We start from the raw sequence: 25,105 nt of genomic DNA, 5'->3' as shown, positions 1-25,105 counted from the left end.
AAATATCCATATGTTTTTTTTCTTTCCTATTAGATTAGAAGTCGGTAGAGAATCAGTCGTCAGCATTCCTTTCCAACTTCCAATTCGATGTATGTCACCGCCACATACTTGTTTCCAAAGTTTTCAAAATTAGTAAATCCAACGTGATGCCAAGTGCAGTGGTTTACAAGATATAATTTCCCAAATTAGCACCATCACCCTTACTGGGCACTCAGAAATGCAGTCTGGGGCTTGACCCCCACTGAATCAGAAATTCCAGGGGTGGAGCCCCAGTAATGTTTTAACAAGCCTTCAAGGTGATGCTGATGTATATTGACCTTAAAAACCACTGTCAGAGGGACTTTCTCTCTCCCTTTCGCAGGGCCACCTTCCCTTGCCTCAGTGATAAGGGACTGCATTCTTTACTAATTAATATTTAAACAGAAATTTATGCCAGAGAGTTAACAATCGATCCCATATGATTCTCTTCAAAACACAGAATGTTATCATCAGGTCTTCAACAGAACTGGGGCAATATTTCTTGGCTTACCTATTTTGTGCTTGCCAATAACACTCTGATTTGACATCAATACGATATGTTCCCTGAATCTTGCTTGTGGTATAAGGTGTTTATCTCTTTGGGGACTGTGGCTGATCCATATATTCAGTGGGATCCTTTTCACAGTTTAACTTCTTAGTCGGTGAAGATACCAGAGTCTTTTCCTTGCACTGCCATGTAAAATATAAACATTAAAACAGTGGAATAGATGGTTGAGGGTCATTTTTGGTGACTCCTCTGGGCAATTTTCAATAATGCCCAGTGAAAGCGCTATTCATCATTTTTTTTCTGACAATATATCTCTAGCATAGTATTCATAAATATTTGATTGACTCTCGCAGGCTAGAAATCTCCTAGTAGATAATATAACATGTCATGTTTTTTTGCACGAATCATTTGGATCACCACCATAAAAAATGGTGTACATTCTTCCATTGATACAATGTACTCAGCTTACATTCAATATACCACAAAACCCCATGGTATACAGGCAAGCCTTGTTGGTTCGGGTAGAATTAGTTTCCTTGTAACAGTTGGAAGTTATGCATCAATATGCATTTACTCTCTAGTTTTAACAGTCAGTCCATACTTACTCATCTAAGTAGTTTCATAGCCTATTTGCAGATAAGTTGCAATAATTATGGCAGTTCAACAGTCTATACTTTTCTGCTGTGAAGGACAAGCATAAGCCACATATTTACATTAGGTCTATAAAACAAGGTCTACTTACATCCAGTTATTTTGGCTGCAAATAATACTCAGTTGAATAACTCCAAGAAAAATATTGAAATAGAACATAGGAATCCGTTTTCCAATATCTTAGCTAGAATGTCACAGTGTTTTTACTGCATCATTCTGAAACCTGTGCAGAAGTTCCTTTCACCTGTGAACTTGGGGTCTAGAGGTCCATGTTGATAGTACAGTTCATGAAATCAGCTTTTGAGCACTGAATTACATTCCAGATAATGATTTTAGAGCCAAATGGGCACTGTGAGAGAGCATGCCTTGGGAAAACGTGGAGTTGGGGTGGGTTTGGCAGTAAACCAGACACATACTTGGGTGTGGGTGCTTCTAAATCTGATGGTGCTCAAAGCAGATGGCTGATGTGTATGGCGTTCCCATCAGGTGAAGACCATGTAGGTCATCCTCTAATGAGGACTTAGTTCTCACACAGCTCCTGTCATTCAGACAGTGCTTCATTCCCTGGAAACTTCTGGGCCTCAGCTTAACTCATACGTGTTCTCCAACCTTGGGGCTCTCAGCATTCAGGCTTTCCTCCATGCTTTTCCTTTCTTCCCAGGCTATTTTGGTATCCCATACAAACTCCTTTTTTTACCCCTTTATAAAAAACAAAACAAAACAACAACCAAAAAAACACCTCTCTTCTTTCTTTTTTTCCTTATGATTCTTTTTGGACAATAAGGTGGATCCTGTTTATATGTTCAAACTTGAACCCCAGTTATTATTAGCAACAAAACTGACTCCTCCACTCCACTAGAGGGCAGTGAAAGCTTAATCTTCCTAAAGACCATTGTTTGGTATCCTGGGGATGGTCATGGGGCTTCCAGATTTATCATTCTAGAGAAGGTTTTAAAAAGTGTGAGGAAGAGGGTGTTCAGGAATAGGGATAAAAACTTCTCTTTTATTTGAAAAAACACTTTATTCCTGAGATCTAGTCAATGGACTTTTCTACTTATAATGCCCAAGGCATGAACAAAGGAAGCTATGGATGGCCTGAATCTACTATCAAAGGATTCTGAGTGCACTATATGAAAACTTCGGCCAGTATGCTACTTAGATATTGGCTGGAACATCCTCCTTGACTATAGTCACTTCTAAAAAAAACCTTTTTCCTTGATGTGTACATAACAAATGGTCCCTTGACTACAGGCTGAGTAGGCAACAGTGACCTCTGTGGCCTGACTTGAAAAGATGACTCAGGCCTGTCCAATTTCTGCTTCCATAAACTTAAATTTGGAATAAGAAATACATGAAATGTTTTCCAGTTACTGGTAGGAGTTTAAGGTGGAAAGTTATGATACAGGGAAAAAGCCCAAAAGAAGCCATGATGTGCAAACTGAAGTTACAAGGAAGCTTAAGATAGTGAGAAGGCTGATGTGTTGTAGAGAAGCAGATACAACATGAGGGAGGAGAAAACAGGAGAAATAAGGTATTAGAGCTTCCTATGGGTTTCCACTTACAGTATATGAGTATCTTTACTCATGAAAGATATGTGCTTTCATCTGGTTTTGATTTTAAGAACTCAGCTTCTTTTCGATGTATTTTAAATACTCATTTGATCCTTTTTGGGTCATTCTGTAACAAGTTCCTCTTGTTCCTCATAGTGTTCACAACCTTATCAACATTCACATCCTGCCAAAGGCCTTCCCTCAATAATTAGAGCTGTTTGAAGTCTCCTTCCTTACGGCTGGCAACAGCACAACCTTCCCAGCACACTGATGATGGATGCCCTTGCCCAATGGTCTTTCTGTAGAAATCTGAAAGACTCCTTTTACCAAGGAGACAGAGAATTTGGTTGATTTATCCCAAGATGATCCGCTTAACTGGTGATTCCCTTACTGAGAATCTCTTAGTTCCTTTTCCTCTTTGGTTCTGGCTCCTGAAATGGTCTTCCTCTTTTTTTTTTTTAATTAGAAATTGTTTTAATTGAAATATGTATAACATATAACATTGTGTAAATGTAAGATATGAATCATGTTGACTGGATACATTTATATGTTATAATGTCTGCCATTGTAGTGACAATTTATACTTCTGTCACATCACATAATTACATCTTTTTAGTGATTGGGATAATTAAGATCTAGGGATCTTCTCTTTTTTTTTTTCTGTTTTTAATGTTTATTTATTTTTGACAGAGAGAGACAGAGCATGAGCGGGGGAGGGGCAGAGAGCGAGGAAGACAGAATCTGAAGCAGGCTCCAGGCTCCGAGCTGTCAGCACAGAGCCCCATGCGGCGCTCAAATCCACAGACCGTGAGATCATGACCTGAGCCGAAGTCAGACTCTCAATTGACTGAGCCACCCAGGCGTCCTTTTAAGACCAACTTGTTTTGGGAAGTCCATCAACAATCTGTCTTCTCAGCTCTTTCCTGAGTTGGCCAAGTGTTATAGATTCTAATCTTATTTCCGGAGGAAGAGATTAGCTCACTTGTTCCTACAGGTTCAAGGTTAACACGACACACCTACCAAAAAAAAAAAAGGGGGGGGGGTACGCCTGGGTGGCTCAGTCAGTTGAGCGACCGACTTCAGCTCAGGTCATGATCTCATGGTCCAGTGAGTTAGAGCCCGGAGTCGGGCTCTGTGCTGACAGCTCAGAGCCTGGAGGCTGCCTCTGATTCTATGTCTCTCTCTCTCTCTGCCCCTCCCCCACTCATGCTCTGTCTCTGTGTCTCAGAAATAAATAAACATTAAAAAAATAAAACAACACTACATACCTACTTTCTTAGCTGTGAATATACTAGCTAAGCTCAGGACGGAAGAGTCCTCAGACATTCTTTTTATTTGTTACTTTTGCCCTTCAAGCCACTTTGACCTCCACTAAGGAGAAATCATAGACAGTCCGTACCCAGATGTATGTCACAACTTCTCCATATCTATAGTCCTCGGGGTCAGGCCCACAAGATTCAATCTTCCTCAATGAATAGAGATCTCAAAGCAAAATACCATTGCAATTCACCACACAATTCTATTCTTCTTGGCCTCTGATTGTATCATGTGTGCCTTTTAGTGTTCTTTTCACTGAACACTGGGATACAGCCATATGTTGTGCATTTGGCCCCTTTTATTTTGTCCAAATTCACCCTTTAGTATCAGTGGTATGGGATGAAAAATAAGGATTTAATTGCTAGAGATTGTCATGGTAAAAATAAGAGAAAGTTCATACTGAGATAGAGAATATTTCACATGATAAGCATGTGACTAACCTCAAGTCAGGGGTTAGTTAAAAAGGTGCTGGTAATCTGAAAGAAATTAGTTTGAATTTAGAGAAGCACATGATCTTTGGACCATCTGCAAACCTGCAGTACAAAATTTCCTTCTTTAGCGACATTATTTTGTAAGAAGGTTACCTGCCCTATTTTAATAGCTCTCTGATTTCTCACATTCACTTTCTTGTCCCATGATCCACTTGACATCATGATACGGTGTTTGCTTGTTTGTTTGACTTTGTTTGTTTGCTTTTTAGCCAGATTTTGGAGATCAAGTCAGTTACCTTTTCAGAAACCTGCAGTGGCTTTTTTTGTTAGGCATGACCATCACAAGTATCCGAAGTCATTGTAAGCGTTTCAATTAATCCATCCTCTAGATTGTGCCCACTAGTTCTCTTTAAAATACAGAAGCTGAGGCCACACACGTAACTGTCCACAACCCAAACTGCCTGAGATCCCTAACGAAGAAGTTTGGCCATGTCTGTATGTTTCATGATGATGCTTTGTCTGGAATATTGTTACTGTTCTTCTTGGATAATTTCTTTTCATTCCTCAACACCTACCTCAGGATAACGCCACACTGTGTTTTCTTTAATTATAACTCTGATGTGACAAAATCATGTGTATATTCCTCCCCCAGACTGAAATTTTGACATTTCTTACCTTTGTGTCCCTGGCAGAGCTTTGTGTCCAGCATACTGTTTGCCTCCCTGAAGGGCTTGTTCTGGAGAAAGAGAGAAGGGGAGTGTTTAGCTGTCGACTCTTCCAGGGACTAACTCAGCTGCAGAAAGCCACTTTGGCCAAAGTCGTGCCCCTTTCAGGGGTTCCTCATTGAATGGATATTTAATAAAAGGCATAAAGTTCTGGTTATTTGCTTCAATGTGGGACAAACTGAAGGCCAGGCTAGCTTTAGAGTTTCCTGTAGAATCTCCCAAGCTTGTTATTGGACATGCAATGCTTCTTGACTTTTCTCCCGTCCTGATCCCTCTTCCTTCCCCTCCCTTTCCCAGGAGTTGGTACCAAGGCATTGCTTCATGATCTGCATGAAACACTGCATCTCAGACTCTACTGACTATGGAACTCAACCTGTAATTGCTATCAGGAGCGATCCAAGGAAGCAGGAGATACGTAGGGGTTTTGTAACTGGATCATTTGCTGCCCAGATAGCAACAGAGACTGGTATTTTGTGGGCACAGATAGCCTCTGGCACAAAGTTATAGTCTGACATCTTTTAAAACTTCCACCAATGTGACCTGGAATGGTATACTAGTGTAGCAGCAGAAGAGAATAAGTGCATTAGCTGGTGCATTTTGTCAATAGTTTGAGAAATATGGGGAAAACGGTTAATTATAAGGTCAGTGAAATTGAGTAGCTTTTTCTCAGTTTAATTGACTCTCTAGAAAATGATAACAAGCTGAGAGTGATTAATCACCAATTGAAAGCTAATATGAAAGTCAGAGGGCCATTTTGGTAGCATGCGTAAAAGCTCTCATTTCCTGTAGAGGGAAGGGAAAGAACACTGAAAAACAGCCTGGAGACTTAATCATTAGAATAACCGAGCTAAAAGAAAGTTTCGACTGTCAAACAGTACAGGTCTGCTGTGAAGTTCAGGGCCCTAATTGGGAAATAATGACATCATAACATTGGGATAGGGCCGTTTGTTACACAGTTCCATAGGTCTGAACTGTGGGTACAGCAAGGCGCAGCTAGGTCTTTTACTTAAAATCTAACCAGACCCAAATCAAGATGTTGATAGGACTGCATTCCCTTCTGGAGGCTCCAGGGATGAATCTGCTTCCAAGCTTATTGAGGTTGTTGGCCAAATTTAGTTCTTCACGGTTGTGGGACTGAGGTTGTCATTTGTGTGTTGGCTGTCCACTGGAAGTCGCTCTTAGCTCCTAAAGGTCACTCTGGTCTCTACATGTGGGATCTTACACTTCAGAGCCCGTAGCAGCAGTTCATTGAGTCCTTATAACATTTGGAATCTTTTAAACTCCCCTGTTTCTGTGTCTTTCTTTCCTTCTTCTGGCACATCTCTGTGACTCTGCTAGAGAATGTTCTCTGCTTGAAAGGGCTGGTATGATTAGATTAGGGCTGTCTAGGTAATCCCAGATAACCTCCTGATTTTAAAGTCCAGCTTCATAACTTGCATTGGTTAAGTCCCTTTTGCCTTTGAACATAACATATTCACAAGTTCCAAGAATTAGAGCGTAGACATTTGAGGGTTCCTTCTATCTTTCACACATGTCCAATTTCTGTATCCAAACCAATTTTCAGACCCAGTTATATTGACTGTAGAAAAAGCAGTGTTCCCAGGAGGAAATATCTTGCAGTACCTTGACAAATGAACATGGTAAAGATTTTCCTCCATCTAGTCCCAAAAGTAACGATGACTCTTTATGCCAGTGACTGTACATTGGGAAAAGGGCAATGTTCGTACACTTGGAAGACTACTGAACATAAGAGTCATGACCCTCCTGTTTGAATGGGGACATATGGCGCCAGGACATAAACGGAGTTCTGGCCAATATCCAGCCCACAGCAGGTCCACTGAATCCATAGACACATGGGTGGTTATTTTCTCACTTTCTGAATGTATAATTGGGACAGACGTACTTACTTATTGGGATAACTCTCACATCTAGCCTTAGTCCTGCAGGGTAGGAGCTATCATAGTGGGAAAGGCCAAGGAGAACCCTCTGAATTTCCCCTTTCCAAGACTGTAAATAAAAAAGAGCATCTCTCCATGCAGATGGTGGCTACAGAGCTCAGCCAAAAGCTCATAAATTGTTTGATAAGTAACTAGCACAAGTTCCCGCATATCATTAAATCAGACCAGGGTGATGTTAAAAAATAAAAAAATTAAAAAAAAAACAGTGGGAATGGTCCTATGACGATGAGGACTGCCAGTCATTGCATAGCAGACCAATTTAGAAACTGCAGCCTGTTAGAGCATTGGAAAAGCCTGAGAAAGGCACTGCCGAAGCTCTCCAGCTTCCCTGTGTAGACAGCCCACGTGATGCCCTAATAATCAGTCTGCACCCAAACTCTGAGTGCCTCTCAGACCAAACGACCCACTACATGTATCCTAGCTATGCAACCAATATTGTTGGCGTGCACATAACTAAAGTTCCTCCAGATTCTGATGCTAATCCGCTCTGTACTGGGCATTATGCTCTACTCCTCAATATGCATTCCTCCCAGATCAGTTTGAATAATCAGGGTCAGTCCACTGGGCTGACGAGGGGCCAGCCCTTCCACCACATTCACAATGTATTCTGAATCCAACCACTTCTGATCTTCAGCACTATCATCCTTCTTTAAGCCACAGTTTCTTTATCTGTACTTCTTCCCTAGCCTCTTATCTCTACTCCTGCATTTGCCCCTATAATTGATTCTCTGCAGGCAGAGTGATCTTTTTCAAAATGTAAATCAGATCACAACACTCTTCTCTTCAAAACCATTCAATACTTCCCTTAGAACAAAATCCAGCAGCCTTACCAAGGCCTGTAAGACCCTTCATGATCTGCCTTCCTTGCTAACTTTCTAATTCAGCTCCTTACATAACCTATTTTTTGTATTCTGTTCTAGCCACTTTGCCTTCCACAGAGTTTTCTTGAACATGCCAGGCTCATTTTTGGCTCAGAGCTTCAGATTTGTTCTCTCTGTATAGAAACAGATTTCCTCAGATATTCACATGGCTCCCTCCTTCAGTTCACTCAGGTGTCTGCCTAAAAGTCACTTTCTCAGATACTTCTTCTCTGCCCACTCAACCTGAAATTCCTCCTTTAAAATATCCATATTCTTCCTTCTCCTTTACTCTACTGTGTTTTTGTCCCTAGAATTTGTCATAATCCAACATTAAATGTTTCGATAATTTGTGTATTATTGGTTTCCCCAACTGGAATACAAACTCTACGAGGGCAAGGGTTTCATCTAGTTTAATGCTGTAGTATTTAAAAATACCTAGAGGGGCGCCTGGGTGGCTCAGTCGGTTGAGCATCTGACTTCGGCTAAGGTCACGATCTTCTTCTGGTCTGTGAGTTCGAGCCCACGTCTGTGCGTTCGAGCTGTGCTGACGGCTCAGAGCCTGGAGCCTGCTTTGGATTCTGTGTCTCCCTCTCTCTCTCTGCACCCCCCCCCCCCGCTCATGTTCTGTCTCTCTATCAAAAATTTAAAAAACATTAAAAATTTTTAAAATACCTAGAATAGTGCTTGGCAACCTTAGATGGGCTCTCCAAGCATTTGTTAAGTAAATAAGCTACTCAGGAAGTGGTCCAAATTTGGTCAGTGACTTGTGAGGAGAAGTACATTAAGTGTCTTCTGAGGAAGGCTCATCATTCCTAAAGTAGACCCTTAGGAAGAGAAAAGATTCTCTCTTCTTCCTCTGGATATGGTTGAAAATGTGCGGCTTGGAATGTCTCAGCCACCTTTGCATCAGCCCGAGGAGGAAACCTATGGAAAGACTGAAGAATGTGAAGAAGTAAAAAGAACCTGGGTCCTTGGTGAGCTCAACCAACTGCTGACTTATCTCTATGGAAGCCATCCATCCCTGCTAGGAATGTGAATTGTGAGAAAGAGTAAACACGTAACTGCTTATGCCAGTGTTCTTAAGGATATTTCATTCATGATTTCATTCTTCACAGCCAAGAGCAATCTGGCTCGCGCATGTACCTTTTCTAGCCCTTCCTACTACACAATTCCATACACCTGACTCTTCAGACTCATTAAAACTCCAGATGCCCAGCTAAATGTTCATCTGTGCTTTTGCTCAGCTGTTCCCTCAATCCCTTGCTTCTACACATGTGAAATTCTACTCAGCCTTGACACTCCCTCTTCTGTGATCGAACTCAGAAGTTTCCTTCCCCTTCATACCTTCCCTTGCTGCCTCATTACAATCATTCTGCAGTAACCTAATAATTCATTGCTTATTTTCTTCTTGGTTCCTATTAATTCAAGCTTCATGCTACACTTATTTCTCCCCATTCTCAACCTACATTCATTCAATCATTTATTCATTCATCAACTTTTAGAGAGCATTTATTGCCAGACTTTGGCCATATATCAGTAAACCAAACATGCACAAATTTGGCTCTAATAGAGCCTGAATTCTTGTTGGTAAGGATGGGAGTAATCATTCAATAAATTAATTAATTAAATAATACATCAAGGAATCCATAGTTTCAAGAAAAATAAAACAACAGAGGAGTGAATGGGGAATACCAGAGTATGTGAGGGGGGATTGCAATTTTATCAAAGGGTAGTTTATGGGGCAAGGGGTCGGGTTCACCTCATTTCAAGGCAACACACGAGCAAAGACTTGAATGAGTTGAAGCAGTGAGCCATCTACCTGGGGCAGAGTGTTCCAGGTGAGGGAAACAGGCTTAGGACAGAAGCACCCTCGAGTTTGAGGAATGGCAAGAAACCTTTTTGCTCAGAACAAAATGACTGCAGTAGTAAAGAACACATCTTCAGCACCTCGCCAGGAACCCTGCGCAGTCACTCAACTACTGAACTTTCAATAAATGATTGCTGAAAGGGCATTTTGCTTTGTATCAGCTAGTTGTTTCTATTGATTGAATTAAAGATTATGTGCATCACGAATCAAAATAGCCCTCACTTAACATTTTAATTGCACGTAGTATGAAGCAGATTTGTTTTCTCCCATTCAGGGAACTTTCCTGAGATATTTACAGCTCCCAGTGTTTAGACTCACATATTTTAGTCTTAATTTATCCCACATTGGCATAAGCTCTAGATCTCAGGTTCATCGTCTTGAGGCTAGCAGTTATCACAATCATAGCTAGATGTAACATAAGCCACAGTTGTGAGATGAATGATCCAAAGAAATAAGCCTCTTGCTGATGCTTTGGCTTCTGCTCTTGCCTCTGGACTAGAACACTGCCGTTCATATCAAAGATTTAGTCCTGGCTACTCCAGATCCATGGTAACATTAGCCATCGAGTATGCACCTTGGTTGAAGACCATCTCAGCTTCTACTGAGTTATGATAACCTGCCCATCACTCCTGTCACTCTGTTCCAATAGCATCACTCCAGGCATCTGGCCAAGAACTGGACAATCTTTTATCATTGCCTCAGGTAGACCTGTATCATTCCCATCGCCTATTGGAACAGAGCTACCTGCCGTGATATGTCTCCACGACTATACCACACCACCTAAGACAATCCAGGCCTAGGTGATTAAGACTGCATCATAAGTCTGGGCATCTGTACTTGGGTATCACTTCCTGAGGTCAGGGTCATCTCACCCCATCAAGAATAGTCTAATCATATTTTGGCCCATGGTGTTTGGCTCCCTTGGTGTTCCATGGTTCTCTATGAATATGTATATACCCTTGTCAAGTACCCATTACACTTTCCTTTTTTTTTCAGGAAAAATTGTTGCATAATTGCCTTACATCCTCATAATTAAGAAATCATTCAAGAAATTCCTCTCAAAACCAGATTTGCTTCAAAGCGTTTTGCTCTCACCAAGCTAAACAGAGAAGCTAGCCACCTTTAAACAACAGCTACTCTAATTTTAAATCACACACATTAAAATGGTTTCTTTTGTATATAGCTCATTTCTATATATATTCTAATTAAAAGTTTTAAAAAACTGATTCATATAAAATATGTTTTGATTACTAATTGGTAATTAGTAAGGACTTTGATTGCTAATTGGTAAGCTTGTCAAGAAGAAAAATATATGTTTAAAAGAAGTTGCGTGATTTTATTTGTAAGAACTTGCATGCATTATTATGAAGGAACTGCATCACAATCACATTTAAAATTGTTATTTCTGTAAAGTTAAGCTCAGATGTGCCACTTGTGATTATCAGGGCCCAGGGACAAGAATAGCCAATTGTCAATAAAATTTCATGCTAAAGTCATTCTGTCTGGATAAGCACTGGTTTGAAGTTGTCATAGGAGAGTTCATTACAATGACATAGAAATTCTATAGTTTGTTGTTAACTTTTTAGCAAAACTCTCTAAATGTAGATGATTGACAAATCTAGATATAAACATAGATGGTATGCAGAGATATATGCACATATATATTTGTGCATTGTATCAACACTTATTGAATAAATAGGCTAGAATTTATTGAATTCTATACTTTTATTGAATACTATAGGCTAGAGGCTGTTCTAAGTACAAGAGATGTGCTTGATCTACTCAGAAACAAAGGCAAACAATATATACTCAAATAATGGAAGTGTGATGAGTGGGAAGGAGGTAACTTAGGTAATATGTCAGAGAAGTACTGTAAGGAAGTAACGCTTGAATTCAGACCTAAATGTTGAAAAGGATTCAGTCATGTGGATGATTCCAGGAAGAATGATTTTAAAATGGAGAAAGTAATTGACACAGAGTACAGTTATGATATTATTGCACTGAGGAAGCTTTGAATGCTTTTAAATTATTTAAGTGACTATACAGAGTCATATTTAACCTTAGTTCCATCTTCCAAGAAAAATGTATCCTCAGGTTATGATTTAAAAATTCTCAGTAAAACTTATCACTGTCACTTTCCACTGTAGTTTTATATCAGATACTATTTTGGATGTTTGGATGATCCAACTACTACCCTCCATGGTCTCCACAGAGGTGACCATGTGACACAGCTCTGGCCAATAGAATATCAAAAAAAGTAAACTGAATGGGGTTTCCTAGAAGCCTTTTGTTTTTCTGAGTAAATAGCTTTTATTCATTTTCCCTGTACTTTTTTAGACAACGCAAGCTTCAAGCTCTGAAATGAGGAACGTGAGAAGAAAACCAAGTGATCATGGAGATTTTGGATATTGCTAGGCTGAGGAACCATCACTATTTGTCAACTTTAAGACTTCTTATTATGGGTAAACAGATAAACCTTTATTCAAACTATTATTATTTGCATGTTTTGTTACTTTGAGCTGAAGCATTCCTAACTGATACAGCTGGTGCTATGCTCTGACCTTGATCACATTCTTGATGACTTCTATTCATTCCTCCTTGGTTATGCCCTCACTTCCATCAAGCAATTTCTTCTTCAGTGATGGGGAACTAAATCTTAGGGAAAAATATTTAACTTTATACTTTTCATGCATACTCAGATTTGGTACCTAATAATGTTTTACTATTAATGATTTTTAAAGCTGTACTTGTTAAAACACTTCCTTTGTGTTTATTTCTACAAAGAAAAAAATAAGCATCATGTTTATTTTAGATATTTTTTCATAGATGTAGCGTTGAGTAACACTTAGAACTAAATATACAAATTATCATCTTTCAACATTTTATAGATTATAACAGAGCTGGGAAAGCCCTTCTCTAGAATTCATCAAGTGATGCTTTAGATTGTCTTTCTGGGGATGATTTTGCTTTCACACAAATTGTTGAAGAAGGATGACTGAGTCTAGAAAGGGAAGAAGGAGGTGAGTCATTATCTCTATCACTGCAGAGAATAAATAAGTCACTGAATTTAGCATCTTGATTTGGTGTTCCTAAATTGGTTTTCTTACATTTTTTTAATATTTACATTTGAAAATAAAACCAAGTAACCAATTATATCAACTAACATTCACTTTATCTGTTAAATTATTTTTTAAAGATTTGAAAATTTTCCCAGTTTTATCAAATTTAATTACTTTATATTTCTTTTATTTGGAAATTATTGTTAATAAAGGTTACCAAAACCAAATATTTTAAATACATTTCTGTATTCTAAGTTTGTTAGATAAAATGAGAAAAGACCCAGTGGTGAGAGAATAATGCATTGGTGAGTCAGAAATACAAAAGTTTTTTTTTTTTTTAAACAAACAAACAAAAAACCCTCAGACAAATGGTTTCATCTTTTTAAACGTGTTGAACATGGTCACTTGATTTGTCTTCTACAAGAATTGTACTTATGCGATGACTTATTTATTTTGAAACTAGAGGAACTCTATGACAGAGTCTTAGGAAGAAAATTAGAGGGGCGCCTGAGTGGCTCAGTTGGTTGAGTGTTCGACTTTGGCTCAAGGCATGATCTCATGGTTGACGAGTTTTAGCCCCACGTGGGGCTCTGTGCTAACAGCTCAGAGCCTGGAGCCTGCTTTGGATTCTGTGTCTCTCTCTTGCTCTCTGCCCCTCCCCCGCTCATGCTCTGTTTCTCTCTGTCTCAAAAATAAAATAAACATTTAAAAAAATAAGAAAATTAGAGATATATATTTATATGACACAGTCACTTCTTTTAAGCATTTTATAATCTAGCTGAGTGAATAAACAAAGTATATGTGAGAGAGTCTATGGTATATTTCATGAGTGGTACTTACCCAAATAACTATAAGAAATCGTAACAATATCTTCCAGTTAGGTGATCAGAAAGATTTCACATTTTGAGCTTTGGCCTTGGTGTTTTTGAAAACTTTGGGAGCATGGATTCGAGAGTAAGACATTTTCGGTTCAATTTCAGCTCATCTGGAATGTGTGCCTAGTCACCAGCAGATATAACAGTACCTTAAACTTATAGGACTGATGAAAGATTTAAAAGAATGTAATATATGGAAAGTCTTAGAACAGTTGTCTTCTGTTGTATGTGCTTGAAAATGTTAACTATGATTTTAGTGGGAGAAGAGGTATGGTCAGCATCCTAAACAAGGAACACCATGAGAGCAGATATCATTAGGAAGAGTCAGTTGACCTATTATGTGAGTTTCCTAGAGCTGCTGCAACTCATTAGCACAGACTGAGTGGCTTATAACAAGAGACACAGTCTTAGAGGCTGTAAGTCTGATGTCAAGGTGTCAGGAAGCCATGCTCCATCCACAGGCTTTGGGGGAAAATCCTTCATTCTTTCTTCCAGCTTCTGGTGGCTCCTGGTGTTTCCTGGCTTGAATAACTCCACTCTGCCTCTGTCTTCACATGACTTTCTCCTATGTCTTGTCCCTGCCTCCTCTCTTTTAAGAATGCTTGTTATTGGATTTAGAGCCTCTCTAGTCCAAGATGACCTCATTTTGAGATCTTTAACTTAATTACATCTTCAAAGACCCCTTTTCCAAATAAGGTCACTTTCACAGATTCCAAGTAGACATATATTTTAGGAGTAACCTTTCAACTGAAACACCTATTTATAGAAATTTAAAAGTGCATACAGGGGAGCTTTAGAATTATAGCTAGAAAAGTAAGAAGTGGCTTTCGATGCCTGGACATAAGGTTAATAATTTTACAGATATTGGAAATCTATTGCAAATTTGGGGGACAAGATGAGGGCTGCAATTTGGAAAGATTTAATCTGGTGGCAGAATGCAGAATTTGTTGAGTAGGGAAGAAACGGAGATAGATGTAAGGGAACTCAAAGTGAGTTAAGAGTTGGTCCAGGGTCATGATGCTGAAAATTAGAAAGATACTTAGAGCCAAAAATTTAAAGACCTTGATGAAAAATTGGTTTTGAGTGGTTAATACGGGAAAACTTAAGAGCTCCTCTCAGATTTTAAATGTTACTCAGGGAATGCTAGTAGAACTTTCAGAAGTATAATTCAGTCCAGAGAGGGAGCTATGGTGAAGGGAAGGCAATCCATATTTTTGAGGGAGGTATCGAATTTGTGCTGGGGATTCAGGACTATAACCTAGCAAAGAATAAGGACTTGAGATAGAAATTTGAGAGTCATTTTATAATCATGATTCATGGAACAATGAGATTAGATAATGTTCCTCAGAAAGTTTATAGCCAAAGGCTTTGAGAGACTGTTCAGAGATAGTCCTTAAAATGCCATATATAGTAATGTTATTTGGGAAACTGGCTAACAAAAGAGAGAAACTGTAATTTAACTCTTATTCAACCATTCTGCCAAAACTCATCCATGTAAGATAAAACAAATATAACAACTTGCCTCTCTTTCCCATCTGTATTAGGCAAAAGGCCTGACTTCAATTGGCTTTGTTTCTGAGTTACAATTACTCCAATGACTGTGGTATCTGGTCATCTGAGCAAAAGCTCAGCAAAAGCATTCTGTCAACATTGTGGGTCATTTCAATCCATCATCTTGATAAAGGTCAAGCATGGCCGAAAAAAAAAGTTTTTCTGTTCTTTTCACCAATATACTCACTTTCTCTTTCTTGCAGTTCAAAAATATTGATTTGCCATACTAATATGACAGACAATATAAACTTTAGAACATCTTTCAGTATTAATAGCATGGGGATATGTCTTGCCAACAGAGTAATACTTCTTTTATTAAAGAAAATCTACTCTTGTACTTACTACATTGTTGTCAAGAGCTGTATCAGAGATTTTTAAAAGGTATATACCCTATAGAGAGGAAAGACCACAGTAAATAATAAACAACAAATAAATAATATATAGTACATCACTAAGCAGAATAATGTCACTGGGTTGGCAAATGAGGGGAAAGGAAAGTTGGAAGTTTAGCAAAAAGAGTAGAGATGCAGGAAAATCAGCAGGAAGGACACTTAGCAGGTGCACAGTCAGAAAGGACTATCTCCACATTAGTGTTTCTCAAAGTGTGATTTATTTTGGACCACTAGGGCTTGATAAAAAGGTAGATACCTGGACCCTAATTCTGCAGATTGCTATTCCTTTTCTGAGGGATTCTTATTTGCTCTGCGCCTGTGGGAATATCACTCTAAAAACCCTTTAGAAGAAGCCAGGGAAGAAAGAATTCCAACTAACCAACTCAGGAGTTGCCTGAAGTAGGCAGTTAGAGCAGTTGCTGTTTCTCCTGCCTTCAGGTCATTCTCAAGTGAGATGCTCAGGCTGATGGGAAGCAGAGTCTCCTTGCAGACTGCAGTCACCCTAAAAAAAAGGTTAAGTGAGCTTTACCTGAAAAGCCAACCAAATGATCCTAATATGACTTTCCAATCCCCCACAGCTCATCTGAAATCTGACATTCCTTCAGTAAATGAAATTCTTTAACCCTTTCAGATCATAAAGAGATAAGAGACTGCTGAAAATGACTATGTCTTGTTTTAGGCAACCAACTGTCGTCATGGATTAGATGATGTGAAATCAAGAAAAACGAGCTTACATTGTGATAGAGGAGGGCAGTAAAGACACTTGGAGGGCAGCAGATGACTAGCTTGGTATAGAAGGGAGAAAATGGACATTAGAGAGAGACATAGATTCCACTTTGGAATTTTATGGTGTTGAAAGATGTTGATTCTTCTGCACTCTAAGGTTCCCATTATATGAAATGGAGATGGCTATCATGAGCATCAGGGGTACTGCAAGGATTAAATGTGACAATATTGTCCTGGAGCACTCTAGGTGTTCAATGAAAAATATTTCTTTTTTTTTTCTTTCCTGGATTTGAGAAATGTTTTATCCTTAAAAGACTACAAACAATTTGGAACGTAGAGAAGAATACGATGTAATCACACTTAAAGTCTTCATATTTTGCTCAGGATATGCCATGCAAATGCAAACTGGAAAATGGCAGGTGAAGAGGATATAAGTGAGACTTAAAATATAATCTACCCCTGTGCATTAGCATCATGACCTGGTTCTCGTGTGCTACCCAGCAGGAAATATGGGATAGCCAATTTTAGAATGAAAGTCCTGACTCAAGCATTTTACTTTTAAAAATATATATATATTTTTAAGTAGGCCCAACGTGGGGTTCGAACTCACAACTCTGAGATCAACAGTCATTTGCTCTCCAGACTTAACCAGCCAGCTGCCCCCTGATTCAAGCATTTTAAAGGCCAGTATCACCATTTTTTTTTACTCACGCCCCACTTACTTTTTGATCCTTTCACTTTTAAATCATGCTCCTCATCTAGGATATCAGGCTACAGGATTTTTTCCTATACCTAGATCTGCTGAATTTCTTGTCCTCTTCCCTCAATTTTATAACTGCTCTCTCCAACCTCATAGGTAGAGGAGGTATATTGATTTCAAATGAAATATATTACAAACCAAAAGTCCTATAATTCTGTGAAGAATGGAATCTTGGCAATGAATGAATTGGGTGGGTTTTTGTTTGTTTGTTTGTTTGTTTGTTTTAGATTTTTAAAGCCTGAACTATTTGTCTCACATGCTTTACAATTTACTTTTAATAAGACTGGTTTTTACAGGGAGAAAATTTTGATCCAGAGGCATTTCTGTAAACTGGTTGAGAGGCCTAGCTTTTGCCCTTGTCCCCAGCCAAGTGCGGTATTTGAAATAAATGTTTTAACCACTGGAGATCACTAAATGCAATAAAAGTTTTAAAAGGGTTAAGTTGTTTGTGAATATAGTACACATACAACAAAATATCCAAAATATATTTAACAGTGATTTATCATGTTGTTCACGTATGTAGTTGGTCATAATTTAAAAGGTATTTAATGGTCAACCCCTGGGTATCTTAGTTATAAAGAAGAAGGCATAGTACTATGAGAATTTATAATAGGAGACACTGATCTGCTTCTGGGAGTTTCACAAGCCCTCTCAAGCAAGTGTTGATTGAATGAAAATCTGAAATATGAGTCACCTCAGATATGGGTTTAGGAGCTTTCTGTAGAGAAGAAAGCAGTATGGACATAATTCTGAGGTGGGAAGGAGCGTGGCGCATGCTAATTGATCTGAAAGAAGACAGACAGAGAAGTAATGGCTGCGTGCTGACCAGGGAACGATAAGCAAAAAGAACCAGCATATGCAGCCTTCTAAGACATAATACACATTTTGGTCTTTCTCTTAAGGGCAAGGGGAAGTCATGGAAAGGCTTTAGGCAGCATCCAGGATGAGGGTGAGGGAAGTCCTGAGTGTATTTATAGGGGTAGTGATGAGAGTCATGTTTTGGATGCAGAAGAGTGAGTGACTTTTAGATGCATTCATAGTAAAATTTGACTTGAAAATATACTGGAGGAGTGAGTAATAGTGTATATACACGAGGATATACAGATCAATGATGTATAGGTAGATAGGTTTTGCAGTTGTGTAGTATTAATCCAAACTGGCTAACAGAAAGGAACATAGTATAAGCTCGTTTAGGGGACATTTGTCACGTAAGATCAAGAATCTTCTCTTATGGTTATGAATAGCTGACATTCCTCTCAACCAGTCTCAGAGAATATAAAAATTATGTGTGGTCAAGTAGTATGTTTCTTCCTGTTTGGGTTCTTACCAACCACAACATATATATATGACCAGCTACTTCTTTTATCCATCTGTCTCAACCAAATACATCCAACGTTCAAACCATTACTCATGTCAGTGAGTCAGGATAATAATTAGCATATGGATTTTTAGGACACATATTCTTGATGTACAAATCCCTGTTTTGACATTAGGATCTTGGACAGTTTATATATTTCTTTGTATGGCAGTTTTCTCTAAAAATTAAAAAAAAATACTCTAATGAAACTTACTTCTTGGAACTGTTGAGAGAAGTAAATGAGCTACTACCTGTAAAGTGATTAGGAAATTGCCGTACCTCAGACCTACTGGCTTCCACTCATCTAGTCAGTGTTGTGGTGGCCGTATTAGGAGTCTTACACATGATACTAAGATCTAGACCATAGGTATTTTCTTAGAATATATCTAGCTACACTAAACAAGGCTGAAGGAGGACAAAGTTTCAGAGTAGAAATTATGATTTTCATCTTTGGCTTATTTATTTTTAGCTGACTTCGAGGAATCCAAGTGAATATTTTGAGACATCTGTGAGATAGACTGTGTGGCATTTGGAGGAGGTCAGGGATAGAGATAGAAATTAATGCTGATAATACAGAGGCAAAAGGAAACCACTGATGTGGATGAAATCACTCATGGAGGAAGTAAGCAATGTTGTTTCCCAGGAAAAAAAGATTCTATAGTGAGAATTAGCATATAGGCAGTTTATTCGAGAGCACTTTTAGGATCAAAAAAATATGAAAGAAAAAAGTCTGGAATGGAAAGCATGAGAAGTTGGACTATGATGAAGTATAAAAGGCCTCAGGTCACATCACAGGGATGCTAAAATTAGAACAGAATTTCAGAATCGTCCAAAAGTAAGGAAAGGTTTCAGGCCATTGTAGTCCTGTGTTGGCCAGTCATTAATTGAAGTTTTCTCCAACACACGAGGGCTCTCCGTGCATCCCCCAGAGCTGGGGGAATGGGTGCTGCCATGCTGGATTTGGGAAGCAAGTGACCATATCCACCACGAGTGAAAGAAAAAAACGTGTTAAGATCAACCCCTGAAGATCTCCAGCTTTTAAAAATCCAGGAGGTGAAGATAATCCAGGAAAGCAGAATTAGAAAGGAGGGTAGGCCAGATAAATAATCTGTCATTAGCAAATACATTTCAATGAACAATGGAGAAAACAATTTCTACCCCCCAAAAATTCACACACTAGGGCAGTGTTCCTCCAAACATGGTTATGGACCAGAGGAATTAGAATCCGTAGTGCACTTCAGTCCTCTTACATAAAAATCTTCCTGGGCAGATCTCAGGATCTACTTTTTTTCTCCCTCAAAATAGACTATTTTTTTAACAACTATTTCAAGTGTACCGAAAAATTGGGAAGATCAATAGAAAATCCCTCTATACCCCTCACATATCTTCCCCTATTATGAACATCTACATTAATACAGTATGTTTGTAACAACAGATGAACCTATGTTGGCATATTAATTTTAAAGTCCATGCTTTATCAGATTTCTTTAACTTTTCCCTCTTCTGTCTGTCCCAACATCCTGCATTACATATAATTGTTACATCTCGTTAGGCTCCTCCCGGTCATGAATGTTCCTCAGACTTTCTCTTTCATTGACTTTCACAATTTCCGGGAACACTAGGAAAGTATGATATACAACACACCGACAATGACACACTTGAAATTTATCTGATATTGTTCTCGTAGGTAGACTGAGGTTCAAAGTTTGAGGGGACAAAATGAAAGAGATTAATTCCAATTTACATCACATATCTAGGATACATATTGTCAACATGACTTATGACTGTGGATGTTGACCTTGATCACCTGGCTGAGGTACTGTTTATCAGGTTTCTTCCACCATAAAATTATTTTTTCCCTCTTTTTTCATACTGTGCTCATTGGAAGGGAGTCACTATGCTCCCACCGCATTTAAACCCATATCTCTTAGGGCAGAGTATCTACATAAGTTACTTGGAATTCTTATGCATGGACGATTTGTCTGTTCTCTTCCATTTCAGTAGCTTATTCAACCATTTACTTATATCAGTATAAACTTATGGATATTTATTTTATACTTTGGGTTGTAACCTAATCCCATGTTACTTGGTTTGCTCAAATTATTTCAGCTTGGTCATTGGGAGCTCCTTCAACTGTCTTCTATGCCCCTTTGAGAGTCTCATTAAAGTGGGTTTTATTGTTTCTTCTTTTTTAGCACTTTCTTATTTTCTGGCACAATGAGATGCTCTGGCCCACCCATTTTGCCCCAGGTGAAGAAGCAGCCAGTTTTCTGAGGAGCCATGTTTCCTTTTATTGGAGAATAGCATCAGGCACCAAGATCTCCGTGCTAGGTGAGCTCATCGCTTCTGGGGTGCCATTTCTTTTAGGTACACTCACCTGACAGAACAAGACAATATACGTTCATATTTACCTGCGTATATACACTTATCTGTAAGTCTTTTAATAGGTAACCATCTGTATCTAAAGCTATTAAGCCAAATATATTAAGCTAAATATGAGTGCTTACTGGTATCTCCAACTCTATCCCATCTCCACATGAGTCATTCCAGGCTCTTCTCCTTGCTTACCTGTAAATTCCCACTCCAATAGTGAGAAATCTGGCTCCTACCATCCACTATCCATTTATTTAATTGTTCAACTCAAATATACATATAAAGCACTATCAGAATTGTTAACGTGTACCCTCTATCACACACATTTTCATAACAAGCTTCTCAGCTGCTTCTTGTACATATCGAAGTGTTATGATGTGTTAGCCACATTGAATAAATGATTCCTGAATCTAATTACATACACATTTGTCTTCCTTTATAAGATTAAAACTTCTGTCTTCTTAAAAGGATCATAATTTTGCATTTTTTTGTATTTTAAATATTTAATACTAAGCATTAAAATTAAATGTGGTTTATATTAACTTTGACTTGAGACCAGTCAGTAATAAAAGAGAGGTAAATAGCCTTAGCAACAATCGCAATAACAATTTTTTCTGCATTTCATCTCTTTTTGTTAATAACAACTCATGGATTTCTCATTTTGAATGTAATTAGGTGATATTATCCATCTCTGCAGACTCTCCTTATTAATAGCACTAAATGTAATTTACTAAGAAATATAAAAAGTGAGCAGTTCACTGACTAACAGAAGAAATACTTGAGTCAATCTTTAGGATTTAGCTAGCAGTGACCTACATAAACTAGCTTAAGGGGGAACAACAGGCAGAGGTGGTTTGGATTAAGGCCGTCTCATGGGAACCCAGGGGAGGAAGCAGGCAGGCCTCACAAGAATGCTGAAATGAGGGACTTCAGGGCCATCTTGACTTTTGTTTCCACATCTCTGTTCTCTGTACATTTTTTATTTTTCTCCCTGGCCTCTCTGGTTCCTATGTCTGACAAAAGATGGCTATTGTATGCTTCCTGAACTTGTGCTTTACTGGTACACCCACCCCAAACAACAATCTTTTCCACGTGCACACTTTCAGTCAGAAATTGACCAGTCTCTGAATTAATCCACTGAGTCCATAAGCAAAAGGGGTGCACTGAGCTCCGTGGCTGCCAAGGTTGATGGCTGCGGGGGAGCCAGGGCAAAGAAATGGTAGCTGTGACTGGCCAGTAGCTCCAAAAGTATCCACTGCAAAACTGAATTCAATGTTGAACCTAGAAGTGTGTTTGTGAATAAAGTAACACTCGTACCCAAATCAAAATGATAGGCTGATTTCTACTTTCTGAAAGTTAGTACGTCTATTGCCTGAGCCATTTCTCTGGTATGTTATTTTGTCCGATATCTTTTCCCTTAATTTCTGAAACATTAAATTCATTCATTCTTGATGAGTCATCTCCAGGGTCAGTCTCTCCACGTTCACCAAATTGCTATTCCCAAACACCTATCTGGGAGTGAGAATGGTTGCTCTCAGAGTTCCCATAAACTAAAAAATTGCCCAGGGTGATTCCTCATTATGTGCCTTATCCCAGAGGATAAACATCCCGGCCTTCCCATGCTTCTCAAAGCTCACATTTTCTACTCCTGGAACATTTACTGATCATAAAATTGCCATTATTCTAATACCTTGGAGATTCAGAGAGCCCAGCTGAACTCAGTGGGTATCTAAAAAGAATAAAATAAAGGTCAACACAGACACAGCACAGGACCTATGCAAAACACCTTTAGAATTACTTTTCTCACTTCAGGCAATGTTTTGTGATTGAATCCCTCAAGTGAGAGAAGAATTAACCTGTGTGGTTTACAACTTAAAGTATGCTCTTTAAGAGATACTGAAATGTGAGGAACACATATACTTTTCCACAAGATGAGTTAAAAAAAGCCAACTATGTGGTTTTGTCCCATCAAAAGATAGTGGAAACTTACCTTCCTATCTCCCACTTGACTTAAAAAAAATATTGAGTGCTGTAGAAGTTATATAATGTGTTCTTTCATGCCTAAAAAAAAGCGATCTCTTCACTTTTCACCAACTTCCTTTTTTTAATTTCTAGAGTTTACCCAGTTCCCAGTCAGGCAAGACAGCATATTCACTAACAGACAACAGAGCTGTACTGTTAAGCCACAAATGCCCAGTTTTTGATGTCAAATACACGGTGCACAGTAGTACATTCATAGAGAGTATATTGGCCCTAAAAGGTTTTATTATTGAGCCTTCAAATTGCTCATTTTTTTAGCCCTTGGATACCATCAAGACTCATCCATTTAATGTCAATTAATTTATTAATGTGACTATTTTTAAGGCCAGTGCTAAGGATGATGCTCTTTTGAAATTAACACTAGGCTAATACATAAATGTATGTTCACCCAAGCTGGAACAACTCAAAACCAACTAGACATTTCCTGGAAAGGAAGGCAGAGAGACAGCTAAAGGGAAGGGGGCAGGGAGTGGGATTAGACAATGGTCTTTCTGAAATAACAAGAGTTAAAAATCTGTATAGTGACACATGGAATATATTACTTATATCCATTTTTAAGCCTGAGTACAGTGAATCATATGGATGGACAGTTTTGCTGGCAGCAAATATAGAGAGACCTCAAGGCAGCAAGTATATGCTAAATATAAGGTCCTAGGGGAATATAGTAATAATTATACACGGTCACTAGTCTTAAAGAACATAATAATGACACTAAAAGTAATGTCAACTTCTTCAATTAATACTTATTAAATGAAATGCATTTTCCATTTTTTAAAGGTAAGAGCCAAAATATTATGTATTCATTGGTACTGGCAACCATGACAAGAGAAAAATTTAAGATTAGCATACTAAGAGAAATCAATAAGGATAAAAATGTATTGCTAACTGTATTTATAGGGTTCCTAAGCATTAAAGAAAGGGAAGGTGATGAAAAGTGGGGGAATCTCTATTTTAGGCATATATGAATTCATTATGTAACTCCTGCAGCATTGAAATTTTAAAATTTGCATATAGTGTCACTTGCCAGAAGCAGATATTTTATGCATAACCACAGATGGAAGCTGTTAGCTGGGATTTTGTCTTTAGTTTATCATCATTAGATATTAATTGGAATGGATCAGTACCTACCTGCAGGCTCTTACAAGAAGAAGAAAAGGGCAAAGTTAATCAGTTTGTAGATCACAGTTCAACCGGGTATAAGGAGAACATCACAAGTCATGGGAAATATTTGGCATATACTCTTTAAAATTAAATTGGCTATGCTTGATTAATTGCAGAGTGTATAAAAGGAAAATCTGGTACTCTAAGAAGCTAAAGTCAGGTATATAGAAGAGATGAGAGTTCATCACACTCTTGTACCAGTTCTGGAATAATCCCCCAGAAAACCTACCAAAATGGAGGCAAGAGACAACATTGGCCCAACATTGGCAATCTTGGAAATGTTTGTAATAATAAAATTCACAAGTATTCTTTATTAAGCTATTGTTCACCCTACAGTATATATTACGTATAATCATTTTGTTACCAAGATGGAGAAGGTTTTTTTTTTCTTAAGGACTGCTCTATGTAAAATGTTTAGTGTCTTCTTTATTATCTTATATTTAAGCAAACTCAGTGTAAAGGGAAGGAGATTTAAGGACAAAAAAATTAAAAATAAAGAAAGTTAGGGCACAAGTGAGGAAGGAGGATGTATTATTATTTTTTGGCTTCTGGTTTTATATAGTAACTTGGAGGGCTTTGCTTCAGGAAGTCCAAATTCTGACCTCATAATTTCTTCACTCTGCACCAGTCAGATGCTAAGTTCTATACTTCACAGGGGTCTTAGGAGCATCAAATAAGATCATAAACTCTGAAGCGCCACTCAGACTGCACATTAAAAATCATTTTTCAAGCTTATGTGAGAGTAGGAGAAGAGATGGAAGAGAAAGATATATTCAAAACGAGAAGTGTTCCAGATTAATTGGTAGGAAAGGGAGAGATGACATAAAGAAAAGAATCTTCACATGCCATTTGTCATCAAACTGCCATTTTCTGCAGCTGGTTTCTGCTTTCTTCTTGTGGCAGAGGTTGGCATTGGTAGACCAAAC

The 25,105-nt window shown here is 38.4% G+C and overlaps 1 long non-coding RNA gene across 4 annotated transcripts in view; it reads left to right on the top strand.

The window, feature by feature from the left end:
• The window catches only part of LOC122240408, a 79,044-nt gene that overhangs the window by 31,548 nt on the left and 22,391 nt on the right, over positions 1-25,105 (top strand). For 3 of the 4 annotated variants that reach the window (XR_006220128.1, XR_006220127.1, XR_006220125.1), the window contains exons 4-6: positions 12,223-12,347; positions 12,774-12,905; positions 20,801-20,936. This is a non-coding gene — a long non-coding RNA (uncharacterized LOC122240408). The remainder of the gene's footprint in view (positions 1-12,222; positions 12,348-12,773; positions 12,906-20,800; positions 20,937-25,105) is intronic. The other variant, XR_006220126.1, reaches the window with a different exon arrangement.

The sequence above is a fragment of the Panthera tigris genome, chromosome B4 (assembly GCF_018350195.1).
Source record: "Panthera tigris isolate Pti1 chromosome B4, P.tigris_Pti1_mat1.1, whole genome shotgun sequence".
Lineage (NCBI taxonomy): Eukaryota > Metazoa > Chordata > Mammalia > Carnivora > Felidae > Panthera > Panthera tigris.
The sequence above is the reverse complement of the archived record's forward strand: the minus strand, read 5'-3'. Positions and strand labels throughout refer to the sequence as shown.